Here is a 22,603-nt window from a genome sequence, read left to right as displayed (position 1 = left end):
GCAACCTAAGTGTCTATGGACAGACAAATGAATAAAGAAACTGTGAGATATAGATACATAGAGATATATGATGGAATATTATTTGGTCATTAAAAGAATAAAATCCTGCCATTTGCCACAACATAGATGAACCTGTAGGACATTACACTAAGTGAAACAAACCACAGAAAGAAAAATATTGCATTTTCTCACTTATTTGTGGAATCCAAAACAAAGTAAATTAAACAAAGATGGAAAATAAAACCATGCTTACTATGGGCTAGAGGTGGAGAAGAAAATGGGAAGATGTAAGACAAAGGATAAAAGTGGAAAATGTAGGATGAACAAGTCTATATATCTAATGTAAAACATGCGGACTACAGTTAATAACATTGGTCTGTATTAGAGATTTTTGTTAAATAAGTAGACTTGAGCTACTCTTGTCAGAAAAAGGAAATATGTGAGTGAGATGATGTGCTTCACTATAGTAACCATTTTAATGTCTATACATATCCCATAACACCATGTGGTAAAATTTCAAATCTATACAATGAAATTTATTTTTTTAAAGTAAATTTTCAGGAAAAAATTCAAGAAATTGTTTGCAGTGTTTTCTCTCTTTAAAATGTGAATTTTGTCCCCCTCAAAAAGAGATAGTACTTTTAATATTTATTATATGCTAAGGAGCTAATATAAATTAGCCTAATCAATCTTCAAAATAGTTCCAGTAAGTAAGAACTTTTATTTTGTACAATTGCAAATACGAAATTAAATTTTTAAAGATATCAAATCCATTGTTATTAAAAATTAAGAAGAGACTTGAATCAATGCTCTTGTCTCTAAAACCCACACACTTAATATTTTACCTTTTTCCATTTTCAACTGTGTAACTCTAAAAGTATGTAATTGTTTAATCATCTAATATGATTAATACTAATCATATTAACTGATCATATCATAATATGATCTAATACTATACTGTATTACAAGCATTATGAAAGAAGAGCACATTTGTTTCTTGTTCACAAATATAATCCCAATACCCAAAACACTGTCTGCCAAATACTTGAATTTAGATGAATATTGAATAAGTTCATCTTTGAAAGATTAAACATGTAAGAGCTTCTCAATGATTCCAGATAATATTACAAAAACCATGGGTTCACAATTCACCAAATACTTGATGATATGTGTTCACCGAATTATTTATTTTTCAAATTCTGTTTTATTAATTAATCAAAAGATATAGTATAACTGTGTGATTTATTTAAAATTGATTATGACTCCATAATTTCAATGCCTGTGTTTTTACCTCTATTAATAATTGCAGATTGTATCATGTTTATTATGTGAGCCTATGAAGAAAAAGGCAGAGCAAAATTAAGTTATATAAATTTAACATTTGTTCAAAGTGAAAACTAAATGTGTAAGTGCTTATGCTGCAAAAGGAGTTTTCATGTTAATTGTGGTAGAGAAAAATGATTTAGTATTGAGTTACCATAAGGATCTCATAAGTTACATACTTTTAATTCAAAACATTTGGTATCACATTCGTTCCTATCAAATTCATATTTAATGTGCTCATTAGTCAGGTAAGCAACCTCAGTGGTAACATTAAAAAAGTGTAGTTAATTTTAATTGTATTAGTTTCTTAGACTGATTTACAATTTATTATTAAACTACTATGTTTCTATAATATGTAAAGACATAAACAAAATGAGTTAAAATAACTTTATCCAGTAAATATTTTCCAAGGAGTCTGTCTATTGTAGGGGTTCAGTCAGGATGGTGGGAAAAACTGTAAAATAAATACAAACTTTCTTGGAAGGCTGGAAGGTTTTTGCAAAAGCCTCAGGATTGAGTTATGGCCAAAGGCAGCCTCATCCTCTTTGAGCTATACCAAGGGTAATTAACATAAGAATGTAGAGGAGTCTATCTAAATAGCTTGTTTACTCATGTGATACTAAGACTAACCTTTGACCATCTGCAGGTGCATGATTACTCTCTACTCGGTGGTGGTGGGGGGGGGTCAGCAATGGTAATTACCTTCTAATGGTGTTTTCTTGAGACTTTTGTCATTTAATGCATGCTGAATAAATGCCAGGAGGGCCAACAAATCTAGGCCATGGCTGCTGACTCTTTACAGCACCTTCCTTGGTGTCTGTGAGGGGCCCGGACACTCAGCTGCACTGACAAGCAGAATATCTGTGTCAGTGTATGTTATTCATCTGTCATTGGGTCAGGGTCTGCGGGATGGACCTCCACAATCCGTAACTTTTTAAGAAACACTTATCTAAAATGCAATAATTTGGAAGTCAAATGATGTATTTGCCAAAGAAAATTGACTTTTCACTTCAGACTTTCCCACCTTCCTCCTTTCAACCTGTAGAATCACCCAGGGCTCCTGGATTATAATGGCAGTCTGAGCCTTTGGAGCCAGGAAAAGGAGCCCCATGACACATCAGTCCTGCTTGAGCATTTGTGACACTGGCTGTGGACCTGGTAACTATGCCTCCAGGGACAGTCTACATGTCAGTTGTCTGCAACACAGGTTGGACAGGGTCAAGGTAGCTTCCTTTTGCTTCCTGGGAAATCCTTCTTAATGTGCCCTGGTTTGCCATAGTTGTAGCAATTAGCAGGTGCACCTCAGGAATCCTGGGTTTTATAGGCCTGCAGAGTGGCCACTAGAGCCTCTGCCTTTTTCTTGTGCTTCCTCTCTTTCTCCTGAGCCTCCTTCTGATTGCTATTGTAAAAGGCTGAGGTGGCCACCTTCAAGTTTTCCAAAGTGCTATCTGGTCCTGTGGCCTGTTTTTGCAACTTCCTCCAGATATCAGGGGCTGCCTGAGTAATAAACTTGTCTTTCAAAATTAGTCGTCCTTCAATTGAATCAGGAGACAGGGCAGTGTGTTTTACCAAGGCTTCTTTCAGTCTTTTCAAAAAGGCTGAGTAATTTTTAATCTGATTTCTTCCCCCATGAATCCAGAGGAGCTAGTTGGCAGGAGTAATCATGCTCACTTGTGCTGTACTCTAGTCCTCTCCTGCTGACTGCCTCTGGGTCTCCCAGATCTAATTGTCCTTTTGGGTTTCCAAACTGGAGCTTGGAAGATGCTTTGAAGCAACTGAACTTGGGTGAGAACTTTTAATGGAGGGGGGTTCCTCAGTCAATCTCTTAACTGATGGGGGAGTTCAGTCAGGCTGGTGGGAAAAATTTTAAAGATAGTTATAAGAAATAGGCACAAACCTTGGAAGGCCAGGGGGTTTGCATAAGCTCCAGTAATAGATCTGGCTGAATGCAGCCTGATCTTTACCTTGAGTAAATAAGTTAGGTATAAAGGGATGTAAGGGAGTTTATCTAAATAGCTTGTTTACTCATGTGGTCCTAAGACCAACCTTTGATTACCTGCGGGTACATAATTGCTCTCTACTCGGGAGGTCGGCAATGTCAATTACCCTCTGGTAATTGACGCACTCTCTGGTGGTGTTTACTCAAGACCTTTGTCATTTAATCTATACTGAATAAATGTGAGCTTCGCTGGCTGATTGGGGTCACAGCTGCGACTCTTTACAGCACCCTCCTTGGTGTCTGTGAATGGCCCAGACCCTCAGCTGAACTGATAGACAAAATATCTGTGTCAGTGTACATTATTCATCCATCATTGGGTCAGGGTCTGTGGGACAGATCCCTGCATTAACTCACTCCTTAATAGGCAGATAATGTCTTGAGTCAAACCATGGCACCCAAGAAAATGAGAATGGTTAACTTCCAAACATATTTCCATCTTTCTATCTAAATATTACCCTAACTGGATGCAGAATAAGTGTCTTTGAAAAATGTGAGGTTATGATTGACCCCTTCCCCACAGTGGTGATCACATGAGAGTTAACAGCCATCTGGGTAGGGGTTTTTTTGGTGTGTGTGGCTTCCTCATCATACACTCAATTTTCTTATTTACGGATGGGGCAGGGGATTTGGTCCTTATTAGGCTGCCTCAGCAGAATGAGTGGCGAGGGAACTAAAGCACCTGGGTAGAGAGTTGATAAGGCCCCCTATGGAAACAATTCCAATTTTATTGAGTGGCTTGACAAAGTTTGGAATGTTAATCTGTAACTCTGCCCAGATACTTTTCAGGCAAAAGTTTGCAAGAGAAGTCTGGGGCTTGACAGGCTGCTCCCACAGCAAGCCTCCCAGGAGGAAAAAATTAACTTGCCTCATAGGAGGGTTATACAAATTCACTGCAAAGTGCTGAGTTCTCACATGGAAAAAGAAACAGTTTAAATGGAGAGGAGGATAGTCACTCAGGGAGAAATAACCTCCAGTGCAATGCCGTTGGGTGCTGTCATTAGGGGATAAGGAGACGTTCAGGTCTAGATCTTGAAATCCTCTTTTCTCTAGGAAATCACAAAACAAAAACCCTTTGAGTTGCATTCCTGATTGCTAAGGCACTTGCTGATTTTACCCAAGAAAATTGTATCTCTGGGTTGCAAAAACACCTACAACATTGTATACATAGACTAGATAGGAGCCATACAGCTGCAAAAGAAAGAAGAAAAATGCAATAGGAAAAGACCAGAAGTTTTCTTGCTAACACCCTAACAGGCTCTCAGGGACTAAAGTTAGTCCAGTGGTCTTTGGGTAACCAAAGTGTAGCCTCAAGCAGATACCCTCAGTTGCTCCAGGACCACCTTCCAATCCTACATGGCACCTAGACTTCCATGAAAAGAAACCATATTGACACAGAGTCAACATTCCCAACACCCAAGGGCAATGGGGGATTGACAAAGTCTTCCCTAGCAAGCCAGTCCTCTGAGTCTTAAGTCTGGAAGCCACACTAGTCACTCTTAGCTGGCCAACAGAAGCCCAGTGTTTTATTTGATTTTGAGAAAATTACTGAGGACAAGTAGCCTCAGAAATGAAAATAATGAGTGAGAGGTCTGCTCCTACTCACCCTTCTGATGATCCTGGATAAGCCCCCAAAAGTTTGCAGTCTGCTTAGTCCACAGTTCAGCTAGGTCTGAGTTCGTGTCCCATGACCAAGAAGAATAAGGCATGAGGACACCAGAGAGTGAGTAGAGTAGGATTTATTAAGCAAAAGGAAAGTTCTCAGCAACGAGAGGAGACCTAAAAGCAGGTTGTCAGAAATAGGACTGAGTACTGGGTCTTTTAGGTGGCAAAGACAAGAAAGTCTGTGGGTTCTGCCCAAATGGGAGGAGTAAATTTCCCTCTTATTAGTGCCTCATGTTGCATCTGTGCATGCCTGGGTTTGGCCAGAGTGACTCCATCTTGGTAATTATCCATGAGTGCCTAAGTGAAACCTATGGAGGGGCTAAAACCACAATGCTAATGTCATATTGATGTATTGTGTCTGCACCTAAATTGGGACAGTCCCTTCTGAGCAACTTTTTAACATAAGGGTGAGTTCTGAACCACATTTCTTTCTGCTAGCTCTAGGGGTGGTGCAGGGTCAGCAGTTGCTCTCCCATGGGTATTTTTCCACTCCCAAGACCCTGTCTCTCTATCTGCCTAAACAGCCTCTAACTGCCTCCTCTCTCACTGGGATTACAGGTGTGAGCTATTGTGCTCAGCCTGATCTAAGTATTACTAAGCTTCATCTATCTGCCTACAAACATTCTGGCAAACATGCTGCTTTTACAGATCTGTGTTCCAGATAGGACATTTCTTAATTTAGCTTAATAAAATACTTAGTCAAAAATATTTTACTGTCTTTATATTTGAATCTCAAAGCTATGGTACAAATCTTTAAGATTATGAGATTTCTGCTTTTTATTATAAATCTTGTATTTTCCATGTATTAAATAATTCTGTAAGAAAGTTAGTTGTATTCCCATATCATGTATGAAGAACCGAGCTTCCCAGGAGTCCTTAATCCTAGGCCACTTTTATAGTAAGCAGCATGGCTAGGATAAAACCCCAAGCTTTCTAAATCCAGAGATATTTTTCCTCCAAAAAACAAGTCTTTTCATTATCATTGCTTAATTATCCACTGACTGTGTGTGTTTTAATAAAAACTTTTACAAATATTATGAAATTGGGTGTATTCACTTTCTATCACTGCCATAGCAAATGACCACAAACTTAGTTTGGTAAAACAACACAAATTTATTACATTATACCCCAGTAGGTCAAAAGTCTGAAATGATTATTTTGGGTCTTACTGGCCTGAAATCAAGGTGTCAGCTGGGCTGCATTTGTTTCTGGAGGCCCTAAAAGAGAAACAGATTCTCTTTTCTTTACTTATCTAAATTCTAGAGGCCTCCTGCATGTCTTAGCTCATGTCTTCTTTCTCTACCTTCATAACTAGTAGCATAGGATCTTCAAATCCCCTGATAACATCCTGGAAAGGTCTTCTAATTTCAGTAATATGTAAGTAGACTAGGGCCATGGAAAACACAGGATAATTTTAAGGTCCTCAGCCTTAATCACATCTGCAAAGTCCCTTTCACATAATCTAACATACTCACAAGTTTTAAAATTGGGATATGGGCATCATTGGAGATCATTATTCTGCCTATCACAAAAAATAGCACATTACATGTTTTCCTCATTAATATTATGAAATATAAGTAAATCATTAAATAAGTTAATAGAGTATACATGTGTTATCTTGAGACCAAAGAAAGTCTTATGAAGCAATCTCTGCTTAATAGAAACAAGTCTGTAGTCTTAATATTTAAACATGTTTTCCTCTAAATAAGCATCCTTATATGCAACATATCATGATAACCACAAAAAGAATTGAGTCTCATCTGTTAATCAGTTTTATATGTGTTTCTCTGTGTGCATCTAGGTATATGTGTTTCTTTCTACATATATCATATATTTTTACATGAACAAAAGGTTAAACAATGATAATCATTCTACCTATTTAAACTAAATGCAGGGATTTTTACTTGTCTTTGTTACTTTTATAAAATATGTATTTTAAAAATAGGTTTTATAAAATTTTCTTATCTGCTTGTAGGAAATGAGATACACAGAAAGCTACCACAGAGTAGGAGAAATTAATTGATTATTAAGACAAAATGCAAATTAAAACTTTGGACATAAAGCAATTTTTAATTTTCTCTTGTCTAAAATCCCACAGTAATTTATTTTTGCCTTTTTTAGCACAGATTAAATCATTACAAACTCGTTGAGACATTAGAAATGAGCAGGTTTAGTCAATTTGCTGATAGAGCTACAGAGTTTACAGTAACATTAAAATGATGATGTGGGAAGTTTGATTTTGGGATCATTACAAATGACCTTAGCATCACCCACATTCTGCTTTTCATTTGGCTACATTTGCTGCCCATAAGCAACTATTAGTGTTTAATTCCTTTCAAAAAGGATTTGGTGATTTTTGAACAGATGTACTTTGCACAGAGACAGTATTTTTATGTTGTTCTTAATCCTATATGCCTAAAAGAAAATGTAGGATTTGAAAGAAGTAATCTGAGGTAGGTTCTGGACACAATGGTAGACAGAGGAATGTTTTGGACAAGCATAACCTTGACCCATTTTTATTCATTTATTCAATCAATAGTGAGTAAACATGGAATATTGGGATAGAATTCAAAATTTAGCATAACAACAGTTGCTATGCACCATGTTTACCTACAAGAGTTACATATGTTTTAAACTGGGTTTAAAACATTTAACAAGGTATACACTGTCTGCCCTCACAGATCTCATGGACTAGTAATTAAAAGATATATAGGCTATTATGTCACCATATTGTATATCTAATAAGTACTTTGTGGGATTTTTCCCTCCTTTTTCTTCTTTTGAGGGTATTGAAACAGTTATTTTCATGTAAGCAAAGCTGTCCATTTAACTTCTACTGTTTTAAGGTCAAAGGAATAAGATTATCATCTTTGTGAATGGCAGTAGAGATAACATTGTTCCTTAATACATCAGGCTCCCATTAAGAGAATTTGTTCTTGGTATTGAATATGTGATATGGTATTAAACAAAAACTAGGACACCTGAATTTTTAGGGTATGGTGGTGCTAAAGGTTCTGAAGAAAGTTATTACTCTTCTTTGGCCTCCATAATTTAACTTTTTTGAAGTAAGGTATAATAATAGTGTTACGTGCTACCAAGTTTTAAAAATAAATAGAAAACATTCAGGAAAATAATGCTTTAATTATATATGAAAGTAGATTTCACATCAGCACGTTTTGAGAAAAAAATGTTGCATATGACAGAGATCAACAACTAGACAGCAAGAAAATCAAAATGAAGCCATGTAAACATGATCTTATCATGTTGATCCTGTTTATAGCACAAGTAGAAAACTGTAATTCATTCTTTATTGTTATCAATCTATCTATCTTGATCATATACATGCAAATGTTTTATTCTAGCTTCTCCTTTACAGGTAGAATGATGACTTGTTAATATTTATGTTATCTGCTTTTAACACAGTGTTTGATATGTAGTAGTCATTGGCATATTTTGATACAGTGAGCTACTGCCCTGCCTCATAGCTTGTTTGCCATTCCACACATGACAATACATATTCACCATTTCCTATGATCCTTCTCACATCTATAATGGTAGTTGATGCTATTTTGTTGGTATGGAATGCCTCTAATTCCTTTTCCTATCCAGGTACTTCTTCATCTGGTTTAATGCTTCCACATACTTCAATACGCTACTCAAATCTTGCTTTCCATCAGAAGGAAAATCTTTTTCAATTCTCAACCCCATTATGTTCCCAAGGCATCTTCACATAGTTTTTAGTATTACAATTATGTTACTGTATGCGAGTTATTATTTAGTTTGACTTTCTGTCCACTGATCTCAGTACCTGCAAGACACCTTTCTTTATGTGAATTGGGTAATCAATTATCAGCCATAACTTGCCATAACTAGTTATCACTATGAGCAACTATTTTTTTATCTCTGGACTTCAATTTCCTCACTTATATAATATTAATGTTGGAATAGTTAATAGTCAAAGTATTCTTAACATGTTAAAAATTTACAGTAATAGTCTCCAATGATAATAAAAAACAAAAAATTCTGATAAAAAAACCCTGAATATGGAGATCTGTAGTACTCTCTAGTTTTTCCAAGAAGAAAAAAAAATTCAAACTCATCAACAACAAATAACATTTATATATCTATATATGTGTATCTATTTATCTATATATGTTTACAGACGTGTGTACATTATATATGTGTATATATACATATATAATCCTTTTAGAAATAACTTTCTGAATTGCTGAGATTGTTTTTTATATTTCTGCGTAAAAAGAAGAGTTGTCTCAAATATTTGGGAGTTTCCTCCTATTTTCCTAATGAAAGGATGAAATGTTTATAATGGCACATTCAGAATGCTACAGAGAGATTTATTTATTATTTCTTGGAAGTTTACATCAAACCTAATTCCAATTTTTACTTTGTAAAATGTGTTCCCATTTACTTTTCTAATAAAAATCTGGTCTAAAGAACTCAAGTAAATATAATTTTGTAATATTAATTCCTCACAATATTGATTATCATATTTTCAATCATCCTGATGCTCTACTATTCATTAAGATAAATCATGTAATTCAAATGAAAGTAGTAACTCATTCTTTTAACTTTCATAATCCAAAATTCCGAAATATTTGTGCTTCAGGCTCTGCACATGTCACGGATATATGTCATTTTGCAGCTGAAGGAGTTAAGGATACACTATACCAAAATATGCTGCTTTGTCATATTGATCATTTTGTGTTGAAGGCACTTAAGAAACAGCAGATGCAGGAAGGGCTTTCTGACCTACTCTTTTTTACTTAAAAGAGGCCATAAAAATTCCCATGAGAAATGTGCTCTCCCTGTACCAGGAAGATAACCTTATCACCAGAGACTGGGAATTGACATTAAAATAGATCTGTATGAATGAATGTTCTAAAATGATCCTCATCTTCCACTAGTTTTCTCCAACCCCCCGCCCACCACAATTATCTCCTATTCACTTCCCCACAATTTATTGCCTCTAGCCCAAACCCCTTTGTCTTGTCATTTCCTCACAAATTCATTATTTTGTTGTCAAAAAAGTATAAAAGCTTTCTGCTGTGGCCATTTCTCTGGGTCTTCATTCTCTCATGAAGGTCCCCATATACTTGTAAAAATTTTACTAAAACTTGCATGATTTTCTCCTGTTAAGCTGTCTTATGTTGGTCTAACTCTGAGGCCCAGCCAGGGAACCTAAGTGGGTACAGGAGAATTTTTCTTTTCTCCCCAGCAGAGTCTGTGTATTTTTTGTGCTATCGTAATTTTTCACCTTGCCTTGTTCCCTTTTGACCTCTTTTTCTTCTTTTACTCTTTCATCAATTTCACACAGTCATCCTTATGTTGCTTCTATATTTATCATTTCTCTACTTCTGAAGTAGCAAGCAAGGCTGGACTCTGGAGGTGGGGCTCAGACACCAAAGCAAAATGAGGACTGATGGACAGAAGAACCTTTTTATAAGATGCACCCACCACTGTGCCATGTCAGTTTACCATTGCCATGGCAACATTGAGGCATACCTGCCCCTTTCCATGGCAATGACCTGATGATCCAAATGTTACTACCCCTTCCCTAGAAATTTCTGCCTTTACAGTCCCTTAATCTACATGTAAATAAAAGTTGGAATAAATATAACTGCAAAACTGCACTGAGCTGCTACTGTCAGCATATTGCCTATGGGGTAGTCCTATTCTGCAGAGCAGAATGCAGTCACATTGCTGTAACACTGCTGGAGCTGTAATACCTCTTTAGTACAGCTGTTTTTGGCCAGGCGCCGTGGCTCACACCTGTAATACCAGCACTTTGAGAGGCTGAGGTGGGTAGATCACTTGAGGTCAGGAGTTCAAAACCAGCCTGGCCAACATGGTGAAACCCTGTCTCTACTAAAAATACAAAAAAATAGCCATGCGTGGTGGTGTGCGCCTGTAATCCCAGCTACTTGGGAGGCTGAGGCAGGAGAATTGCTTGAGCCTGGAAGGTGGAGGTTGCAGTGAGCTGAGATCACACCACTGCACTCCAGTCTGGGTGACAGAATGAGACTGTCTCAAAAGAAAAGCTGTTTTCTTCTACCACCAGCTTGCCCTTGAATTATTTCCTGGGCAAAGCCAAGACCCTCTTGGGCTGAGCCCCACTTTGGGACTTGCCAGTACTGCATTTTGTTTTTCATAATCTATTTATTATGCATTTAAGTCTTTCAGGCCACGTACAGTGACTCACATCTATAATGTCAGCACTTTAGGAGGCCAAGGCGGGAGGAGTGCTTCAGCCCAGGAGTTCAAGACTGGCCTGGGCAACATAGCACCCATGTATACAGAAAGTAAAAAAGAAAAAAAAAAAAACCAAGCTTGGTGGCATACACCTGTAGTCATAGCTACTCAGAGGCTGGAGGCAGGAGGATGGCTTGAGGGGGAGTTGAGGTGGCAGTGAACCATGATAGTGCCACTGCACTCCAGCCTCGGTGACAGAGCCAGACCCTGTCTCAAAAAAAAAAAAAAGTCCTTCAGTTTAACCATTGAAAAGTTATAGCCAGCTACTGAGGCTTGAGGGGAAAACAGACCATGTATTTAGAGAATTATTAATTGCAAAGATGGTGAGGAAATAAAGTTAAAAACATTCTCATTTTCTCATTAAATATTGTTTTTCCATATATATAAAAATATAAAATGATCTAAAAATTCTCTGTTGCAACAACTTTTTATTGCTTTGTCACTCACCTGCTGCTCTCCCTGAATAAATTTACTTTTCAAATAAGAGTATGAAATACAACAAAGATGTAATTTCTGAACACAGTAGGAATAGAGTAGGAAATGGGGATCAACAAGCACAAATAATTAAGAAAATATTGCATTTATGATGATGATGATTATTATATAACTATAAATTAATATATTACTGAAGTAATCAAATTCTAAAGATAAGTTGAAAGATCGTAATAAAAATATTTTAATTGTAGCTATTTTAACAATATCCTACCAGTACATAAATGAAGCTTTGTCAAGCCAAAGTTTAGAAAGAATAAGTTTCACTAAAATAAAAATTAAATTGTATGATTGCATCATTGTTTTTAGAGATTCTTTGCAAAAGAAGTCACAAAAAACTTCACTGCAACAATTTTTCTTATAAAAGAGCCATTTAGTTGAATAAATTTAGATGATAAAAAGCCTTTTTGTAAATAACTAAATTAAGCAAGAAAACAGAAATAACTTTTGTGGAAGTCATTAAATTATATAGTCATAACAGTAAAAATAAAAGCCAAAGAAATTTAATAATTCCTCCTTGCCTTACTGCAGATACTATCCAATAACAGAGATTTATGAATTCACCAATTTTTTTGCTTAGCCAGATTTTAGAAATTTATTTCTTTACATATTCTCACATTAATTTCTCTTGTATTGCCAAATGCAATAGAACTTCTGGAAGCAAACAGGAAAGCTGATTCTGAAATCATTTTTTGATACTTTTAGAAAAGAAAGATTATCTCAGAAGGGTAAAGAGAATTTAAAGAGAACAGCAATGCATAAAATTAGAATTGACCATTTCACATAAAGGAGGAGATTTATTATTTTGTTTTCTAACTGTGTCCCGTTGAAGACTTTGCATCCCAAGGTGCCTATTTTAAATCACAATCACATGCTAAGAATGTATATTCACAATTATATTCTAAATAAGTCTATAATAAAAAGATAATTAAAAAGATAACTTCTTGAGATATTCATTATTTCTCTCTTGTTTTATTTATTTTTCTAGTCATTTTCTATATGTAACAATTCTTTGGTTCTCTTTACTTAAAATTTTTCAAATACCTGTTTTGTGCTAGACGTTTTGATAGTTGCTAAAGGCACAAAACACAAATAAAATGTCATTCTGCTTCATAGAAGCTTACAGTTAAGTATGACTGGCAGATATAAAAGGGCAATTTCAATAAAACCTGCAAAGGACACGAAAGATACATGCTTGTTACATGCATGCAAATTGGAGCACAAGTGAAGAACTCACTACTCCAATAATAGAAAATTTTAAGAAGTCTTCCTAGATGGTGTTAAAAGAGAAAATTCAGCTGAATTAAATTTAAGAGTTTCATTGAGCAAAGAAGGAATCACAAATTGGGCAGTCTCCCAAGACAGAGTAGACTCAGACTCCAGCACAGCCACATGGCTGAGAGGATTTATAGACAGAAAAATGAACGAGACCTACAGAAAATGGAAGTGAGGTACATAAACAGCTGGATTGGTTATAGCTCCACGTTGCCTTCCTTATTTGAACACAGTTTGAACAGTTGGCAACATTTGATTGGCCCAAACTCAGTGATTGTCACAAGAGTAGGCTACAGTCTGTTTACAATTCCATTTAGATTAAGTTCATGATGTACAAAGAAACCTTTAGGCTAAACTTAAAATACATAAGGAGGCAGCTTTAGACTAAACTTGATTTAGCAATGGTCATGTTTGAGACTGTAAACTGTTAAGTGGAGATTTTGCTACAGGCAAAAAGGAGATCATGAGCAAAGGGAGGAGGTGTCCTTGAGCTTTGCAGTGTATGAAGTACTGAATTACTGAACCAAATGGCAGTAGATCAGACGGAAGACACAGGAGTCTGATCATGGACATTTATACCATTTTATGGGAACTTGCCTTTATTCTGGAGGTCATGGAAAGCCAGTGAAGTTTTTGAAATACTTTTTTATTCATTCCATAATTATTTATCACATAGCTACATATTCTAGGCACTGAGTACACTGATACACAAAATGGAAATTGCCCCTGTGCCCACAGAGTTTACAGAACAGTATGGAAAATGTTAATTAAATTTAAAAAATATGATTATGAAAATGCATAGGAAAATGATAATATTGAATTGCATTTTGGAGAAATCTGTCTTGTGTCAGGATTCAGAATAGATTTGATGACTGTAAATCTAGAGGAAGAAAGGCTCAATAGCACCCAGTTATAATACTCCTGTAAAGGAAACCGAAATATCCCTCTGGAAATACTAAAGATTGCTGAGCTGCAGAAGGTTAAGAAAAGATGGGGGGATCCGTGGGCCTGTACTTGCCTGATGGCAGGGCAGCAATTTACAAAGACCAAAGGTCTTCCTGCCCTCCTGTCTGCCTTTTCCAGCCTAAAGACCGTCTTTTATTATTATTATTTTCTTATTTTTACAAGGCTTGCTTATCAGCTCAGAGACAGGGTTGCCAGAGGATCTCGGAGCAGACTTCACTCTTCCCATAAATTTACCTTCCCATAGTTTCCCACCTTTTGGAAACCTGAAACCACTCTCTTCTCTGCTTTGTTGCTATAAGATTTATGGCCGTTTTTAAAATACTATTTAAGCATGGCCCCTAAGCCACTGCACTGGGAGATAGAGACTCTGGCCTCTCCCAAGTGATGGGTACAGGACAGGTCAATAAACTTCTGCTGGTTTTCTCTTCTAATCTGACTTTTGTTTTCTGGAGAGTGTCTTAACTACAAACCTATGAGAGAAACAAAAGAAATTATACTTCCCATACCTGGAAAAAGATGATAAGAAACTTGTTATATGCTAATAATGGTGCACGTAGACTTGAGACTTATGTAAAGAGATAAGATTATAGTATATGTGGTGATTGCTATTATATGGGATATATGATAATTATAGAGAGGTTCTTGGAAAACCTACAGGCTTCTGCTTTGATCAACTTGATGAACAGCAAAATCTTTAAGTGACACATAGAAATATCTTTTAAAAAATGGTAGTAAGACTGGATGTGGTGGCTCACACCTGTAATCCCAGCACTTTGAGAGGCTGAGGCAGGTGGATCACCTAAGGTCAGGAGCTCAAGAACAGCCTGGCCAAACATGGTGAAACCCTGTCTCTACTAAAAATACAAAATTATCCAGGCGTGATGGCACACACCTGTAATCACAGCTACTGAGGAGGCTGAGGCAGGAGAATCTCTTAGAATCCGGGAAGCGGAGGTTGCAGTGAGCTGAGATCACGCCACTGTGCCCCAGCCTGGGCAACAGAGTGAGACTCTGTCTCAAAAAAAAAAAAAAAAAAATCATAGTAAGACTGTGTGCTCTAATGATTAATACAGTTAATTACTGTTAAAAATATGTGTGCTATTCAGCAGCATGTGTAACTATTTCTTATTAACAGGAATAATTTTTCTTCTCAAATTTTTATCACAAAGCATATGTGATTTAAGCCTTCAGTTATCAAAATAGGGTAAATATTTTCTTACCAGAAGTACAGAAGAATAATTAATAATCAAGTATCAAGGCAGGAGAATGGTGTGAACCCGGGAGGTGGACCTTGTAGTGAGCCGAGATCACGCCACTGCACTCCAGCCTGGGCAATAGAGCGAGACTCTGTCTCAAAAAATAATAATAATAATAATAATCAAGTATCTGGAAAGGGAGATTGTCTAAGTAAAAAATAATGGAATAAAACACAAAATGAATGATTGAAAGATTTAACTTTATGAATTATACAAAACTTTAGGTACTTAATGGCTTTAAAAGTTTATCTGATTTCTGGCTGAACGTGGTGGCTCATGCCAGTAATTCCAGCACTTTGAGAGGCTGAGGTGGGTGGATTGCTTGAGCTCAGACTTCAAGATCAGCCTGGTCGACATGGTGAAATCTCGCCTCTACAAAAACATACAAAAATTAGCCAGGCATGATGGTGGACACCTGTAGTTCTGGCTACTCGGGAGGCTGAGGTGGTAGGGTCACTTTAACCCAGGAGGCGGGGTTGCAATGAGCCGAGATTGTGCCACTGCACTCCAGCCTGGGTGACAGAGTGAGATTCTTTCTCAAAAAAAAAGTGTATTTGATTTTTATTATATGCAGCAGCCTGCAAGGTTTTGCATGATTATTTTTCTCCCTACCTCTTCTGCTTCACCTCACACTAGTGTCTTTAAATTTTCTTTGGACAACCTCATTTAAGTGTCCTGCCTACTTTGATTATTTCTTACTTATTTCAAGCCATTATTTGCTTCGAAAAACTCCATAGACACTTTAGCAACACATAATTATTACACACTCTATAAAACATGTATTTTTTCCTTCATAGTGCCTTCCCAAGTTGCAATTTTAGATTTGTTGACAGCTTTGTAAAAGCAATGTCTATGCCCACCTGAGCCTATTTTTGTTCAGTCTTCTATCTCCAAAGTATTGTCTTACCATCTTTAGAATATAATGGGTATGCAGGAATGGATAACAAATGATAAAAACAAATAAAAATTGATTTGAACAATGAAAAAAAATTCAACGGCAAAAACAAATCCAAAAATATGTGTAGCTGAAAAAGTAATAATTACTAGTTCATATGAGAAGGACAAAATCCAAAAACTAAACAAAAAATGTGAAGAAATCCAAAGACCAAAGAGTCCTTTCAACAAATGAGAAATATATTTCAAAAAAACACAGGAATAAAAATAATCACACTAGTTAAAAATTATGTATTAAAAGAGTATAATGCCAGATTTCTTTTTCAAGGTAGCACATATTTGCTAAAATACAGTGAAGCAAGCAACATAATGGATATGTGGTATGAGTATGAATTAGAATAATAATTTTTATAAATAAATATAGTACTATATCAAGCACTTTATAACTATGCCTTAATCACTGTACATCTGATAAATTTATTAAGTTGGTATTGATTCCCAAACTTCAGAGACTAAAAGCATTCTATTTTCTATACTACATTAGTACTAGAGTTTTTATGTAAACTAGCTTCTACCAATCAGATTCCCTCCTGTATGATGTGGAATGCAGAAATAAGTCAGAATCCACATTTCTGTTGTTTTGACTGTTGCTTCTGGCAATAATAGCAGTGTTCATAGTAGGGTCATGATTCATCATGAATGTCACAAAAAGATTTTATGGAGGTAGCTATGTCTCATAGATGTGATGGAATCCCTGCAGTCAACACTAATAGCTATGGCCTCCCAAAGTTCCACCTGCCTGATAATGTCACCTAGTAACTAAATTTTCTGTTGATTATTCTGGATTAACCCTGGAGCCTCAGTCTGAAGCCTGTACATCTAGCCCTTCCAAATATTTTGTAAGCGGCAGAGTTTTAAAGTGGATTGTTTGAAAATAAAAATTACTATTTACAATACAAAAACGTGACAAGGCAAATCAATTGGGAAAGGATAGATTTTTAAACAAATGGTGCTGGGACAAATATCCATACAGAACAAAATGAATTTGCATCCTTACCTCATACCATTAAAAAAAAAAAAAACTAATTCAAAGTGGCTTTTAGGCCAAAACATAAGAACTAAAGCTATAAAATTTCTAGAGGAAACCTAGAAAAGAACAACTTTGTAACCTTGAATTAGACATGAATTACAAACAAGTAGGATTTGATACTTTTGACTTTATGGAAAAACTTTTGCCTTTCAAAATCCACAGTGGATAAAACATTTGGGATGTTTAAAATATATATAATATCTCTCTATCACCTGTCCATTTGATTGAGGAGCTGTATCTAGAACATACAAAGAACATTTTCAACCTATTAATAAAAAGACAATCTCAAAAAGAAATGAAAATTTGAGAAGACACTTCACAAAATACCATAGTCATATCCCTCAGTATCTGTGGGGTATTAGTTCTAGAATCTGCCCTGGATACCAAAATCTGGGATGTTCAAGTCACTTATATAAAATAACGTCATATTCGTGTATACCATACTGTCAATCTAAATTATTAGAAACAATTAGAGCAATAAATTCTAATACAATGATTTTATTTGGGAGCAAGCAGAAACAATTATAATCTAGGATGTACAACTTTAGCAAGCCACGTATGCATCCAAAGAGGCGAGGATAAAGGGAATCTTTTTTTGGAAAAAGGAGAGGTCCATGTAAGCTGCTTGGAAACAGAGTTCATTGGTTCTGGAGGCTCAAAGCCAGAGTTGGCATCATTTCATTGGTGAAGATATCATCACTGAGTAAGTGTTCTTTTGAAAGCATCTTATTTGAATTGCTGCAGTCCTAAAGAATGTCTAGTAATGAACTTTGTCATAGAAATATGTGCATGCATGTAAAATGCATAAGCCATGGAAAAAATATTTATGCATGAAGGATGTGAGATTATTTCTTGTGGGGTTATTTTTAAATGTTCTTGAAACAGTTTTTATCTTCAGACTTGCAAGCATGAGCTCCTCTCCTTCATGCTCTCCCATACCCACTTTGCCTGGGTCTGACTAGTGTGACTTATCCTAATAGCTGCAACTTTCACACTGTGAACATCTCCAGTATACTATAAATCATCTCTAGATTACTTATAATATCTAGTGCAATGTAAATGCTATGTAAATAGTTATTATACCGTATTGTTTAGGGAATAATGACAAGGAAAAAAGTGTGTACATGTTCGGTATAGATGCAATATTTTTTCCCAGAGTATTTTCTTTTCTTCTTTTTTTTTTTTTTTTTTTTTTTTTTGAGACGGAATCTCGCTCTGTCCCCAAGGCTGGAGTGCACTGGCGCAATCTCGGCTCACTGCAAGCGCCGCCTCCTGGGTTTCACGCCATTCTCCTGCCTCAGCCTCCTGAGCAGCTGAGACTACAGGCACCCGCCACCACGCCCAGCTAATTTTTTTGTATTTTTAGTACAGACGGGGTTTCACGGTGTTAGCCAGGATGGTCTCGTTCTCCTGACCTCGTGATCCACTTGCCTCGGCCTCTCAAAGTGCTGGGATTACAGGGGTGAGCCACCACGCCCGGCCCCCAGCGTATTTTCTATCCATGGCTGGTTGAATTCAGGAATGTGAAACCCATGCGTAGGGAGGACCGACTGCATATTTGTTGACTTACCTAGTATTTGCAGTTGTCAATTAGGATAACAAGGCAAACTGAAAGTAATATTGAAGTCTGTATTTACTGTGACTGTGAATACCAGAAGTAAAGAAAAAGTTCCAGGTCTGCGTGTTCTATTTTTTCCCACAGAGTGGTATCAGGCAAGGATCAAAGGACACACAGCACAGATGGGAGAGAATCATCCCTTTGCCAAGGAAGTCCTAACAAAAGTGTCCTGCTTTTTTTTTTGAGATGGAGTCTTGCTTTGTCGCCAGGCTGGAGTGCAGTGGCACGATCTCGGCTCACGACCATCACCGCCTCCCAGGTTCAAGCGATTCTCCTGCCTCAGCCTCCCGAGTAGCTGGGATTACAGCTGTGCACCACCATGCCTACCTAATTGCTGTATTTTTTGTCAAGACGGGGTTTCACCAAGTTGGCCAAGCTGTTCTCGAACTCCTGACCTCAGGTGATCCACCCACCTTGGTCTCCCAAAGTACTGGGATTACAGGCATGAGCCACCCCACCTGGCCAGTGTCCTGCCTTTTTATGGGCCTGAGGGGGCTAGGAAGAAGGAAACTGGAAGGGTGTGGAGTGGAAAACTGCTGAGTCAGAATGGCAAAAAGTGCCCTAGCCAACCTAATTAGGAGGTCTCATGCAGGCAAAAGGAGGCATCTGAGCTAGAGATGTAGATATGCATATGTGCAAGGCCAGCTAGAGTGGCCCAAGTTCTTCACTGCAGCTTTTTCTAGAAAACTACAATGTACTGACTGTGCACCAGCACCAAGTCTGATTTGGGAGGGCAGCTTTCTCCCCATAAGGCTTGATAGGCAAAGCTTTGCAATTACCTATGGTTGAGCTTATAAAATTGTGTATAGTATTTTAACCTGGAGCCAGGATACTAATATAAATAATAAATATGCACAAAAAAACAAGCGCTCAATTCTAATACTCCTTTATAAGTGCAATTTAAAATGAAATTATTCTACTGATATTGCCTTATTAAAATGGTAATGTTAAAAGAGTGTGGCAGTACTAGGTGCATTGTAATGTAAGGATGTGGAGCAACTAAAACTCACAAGTTGCTTGATGGGAATTCAGTATGGTTTCTATGAAAGACAGTGGCAATTTCTTATCATGTTAATAGTTTACTCAATGTATGACTCATTAATGAAACTTCTATGTATTTAACTAAGATAAAGACAATTTAAATCTACAAAAATATTTGTATGTGAATGTTCACAGCAGTTGTAAACATAATAGACTGAAATTTAAAACAACACAAATATTAATTTAATTTCTTTATCTTGGGAAATAAGCATATCATAAGTCATGCTTCCACAAATAAGAGTCTTTCTTGCCACTAATATGCAGGTGAGTGATTTAGGATGTATTAGAGCTGTACAAATATAAGAATTTGATCCAGAAAAAAAAAAACTGACATGAAATCTGTTTTTTCAGGCATAAGTGGTAGGAATGTCATTTGGTTTTAGGGAGTCAGTGGTGGTTGGGAAGACAACTAAAGCATTTTTGGTGAACCATCTTATCATTAGTACCATCACAGCTAAGTTAGGTTCTGACGCTTAGTATTTGGTAATTCTAAGAGCAAACCTTTCTTCATAAGGTCAGTTCTATTCCATTTGTTTAGGACAACTTCATGGGAATTAGACATGTGCAGTCCCACAGGACACTGTGCCTAGAAGGACCCCACTCCTGGTTTAATGTCCTGCTCTTATCATTTTGAATTCTTAATGATTTTTATCTTTGAACCTGTATTTCATAACTGAAGTATAATGAGACAATGGAACATGCATGTGAGCAGAGTAGATATGTGCAATATTCATTTCTACCACTGTTTTTTGTTTCCCCATTCACATAGAGTGTTTGCAATGCCCCCATTAGCACAGAACCCTAATAGACCACAGATGATTTGGTGTTCAGAGAGACCCAAAGGGAGTACAAGGTAAGCGTGTTAAGCTTCACAACTGAATACGCGTTGTTGGTTAACTGTCCCAAGAGGCCACACTTCCCATTTGAACCAGAACTTACTTCAAACATCAAAAGATGGCAATGGGCTTTTAAGAAACAAGAGCAACCAAGGAACATCACCTTAACTTGTTTTACTCCTCTGCACTCATCAACTATTAACATGTAAATAATTTACACCTAAAATAATGAAGGAAAGGGAAAGATAGTGAAACCCGTAGTTCCTTATCTTCAAGTCCTTCCCTCACTCAGCAATAAATCAAAAGTAGAGAGTATTGGCAGAATGTGTGTCAACCAAAAATTTTACTAAAATGCCAACAGTTCGCTCTAGGTACTGCTGCCTGCTGCACAGAAACCCAATCACTGAGACAGCAAGTATTGCCAGGAAAGAAGTGTGACAGCCAAGGAGAACAGGAAATCAGTTTCAAATCCATTTATCTGACCAACTAAAATGAGAGGTTTATATAGCAGGAAAGACATGTAACTACATATGGGAAAACCAGAATTAGGGAGGGGTAAGGAAGGGGAATGAGTCAATACAAAACAAGGGGTCAGTTAGGCAATCATGATGGGTAAGGGATCTGGTGTCTCATTATCTATATATGATAATCTGGTGAGTTTCACTTCTTGATACTACCTGGGAGGCCTGATGGTTGGTTTCCTGAGAAAGAAACTCATATAAGACAAATGTAACATGATCAAGTTTTAAGACTGGGAGGGTCAAGTTCTATGTTTACTCAAAAGAAACTGTAAACATCAGTTCTATGAGACAAAATTGGGCTGGTTTCAAAAACAGTTGAGTTGGTTTTGTGCAGTATTTCCAATTCTCTGCTAAGAACAAAATACACATGTAGAAGCTATAACATAGAGATTGTGTAACTTTAATGCCTCTGCCTACTAATGAAATATTCTTACGTTTGCACCTAAAATTGCTGTTGGATGTTGTAAAGATAAATGTTAAAATTTATTTTCATATATTACCTTTTAATTTTTATTTATTCAGAGCGACATGAAGTAACAAATAAAAAACAATATGAGAAGAGAGACCACCAAAGAATGAAAAAACTTTATATTTTATCTTTTTAACAGCACATTTTTTTCATACTATTTGAACAAAGGGCTGCACATGATAATTTTGCCCTGGGCCCTGCAATTTGGACTACTAGCCCTGATTTGGGGGGACATTTTTGTAAACTTAACAGTCTATTTCCATAGGCCTTATAAGTTCTGTGAAGTACCTAAAATTCCTTTATTAATCCCTTTCATTTAAAAATAAATAGAGTGACATCACTTGTTTTGGCAGCTAAGAGCTCTCATTGCATATATAAAGTAAAATAAAAATCTGGTATATAAATATCTATTTTAAACTGTATGAGTGTGAGAGAATTTTGGAAAAAATGATATAAAATGTTCAGTGTTGGTGTTATATAAAATGAAAGGATCATGTTTTAGTTACTAATTAAATTGGTTTTTATTTTTTCACCCCTCATTATAGCACTTTAACATCAATATAACTTAAGCTAAACGTTCAAAAGATCCACAATTATAATTTTAACAACATATAAGAACATTGCCAGTATAAATTTCTCTTACTGAAGGCTTCTATAAAAGTGCTAATTTCTAAATCAATTATGTCATCTTTCTCTCTTTTAAACTTCCCACTATGGAATGCAAATATTGAATAATGTTCTATTATTAAAAACGTTAGCACAATAGGTTCATGATGCTTTATCATTTGTTGCTTTTAATAATATGATGGCATTATCTTTATCTATAAAAATTAAAAGGGAAATTCTAAGAAAATAATAATTAACATTTCAACTTTGACAAAACTATGCATT

The 22,603-nt window shown here is 36.4% G+C and overlaps 1 long non-coding RNA gene across 3 annotated transcripts in view; it reads left to right on the top strand.

Moving 5' to 3' along the window:
- LOC129059148 (uncharacterized) overlaps window positions 1–22,603 on the top strand; it is a 370,307-nt gene that overhangs the window by 200,417 nt on the left and 147,287 nt on the right. The window lies entirely within an intron of this gene.

The sequence above is a fragment of the Pongo abelii genome, chromosome 3, assembly GCF_028885655.2.
Source record: "Pongo abelii isolate AG06213 chromosome 3, NHGRI_mPonAbe1-v2.0_pri, whole genome shotgun sequence".
NCBI classification, from domain to species: Eukaryota; Metazoa; Chordata; class Mammalia; order Primates; family Hominidae; genus Pongo; species Pongo abelii.
Note: the sequence above shows the minus strand (reverse complement) of the source record. Positions and strands in the feature narration are given on the sequence as shown.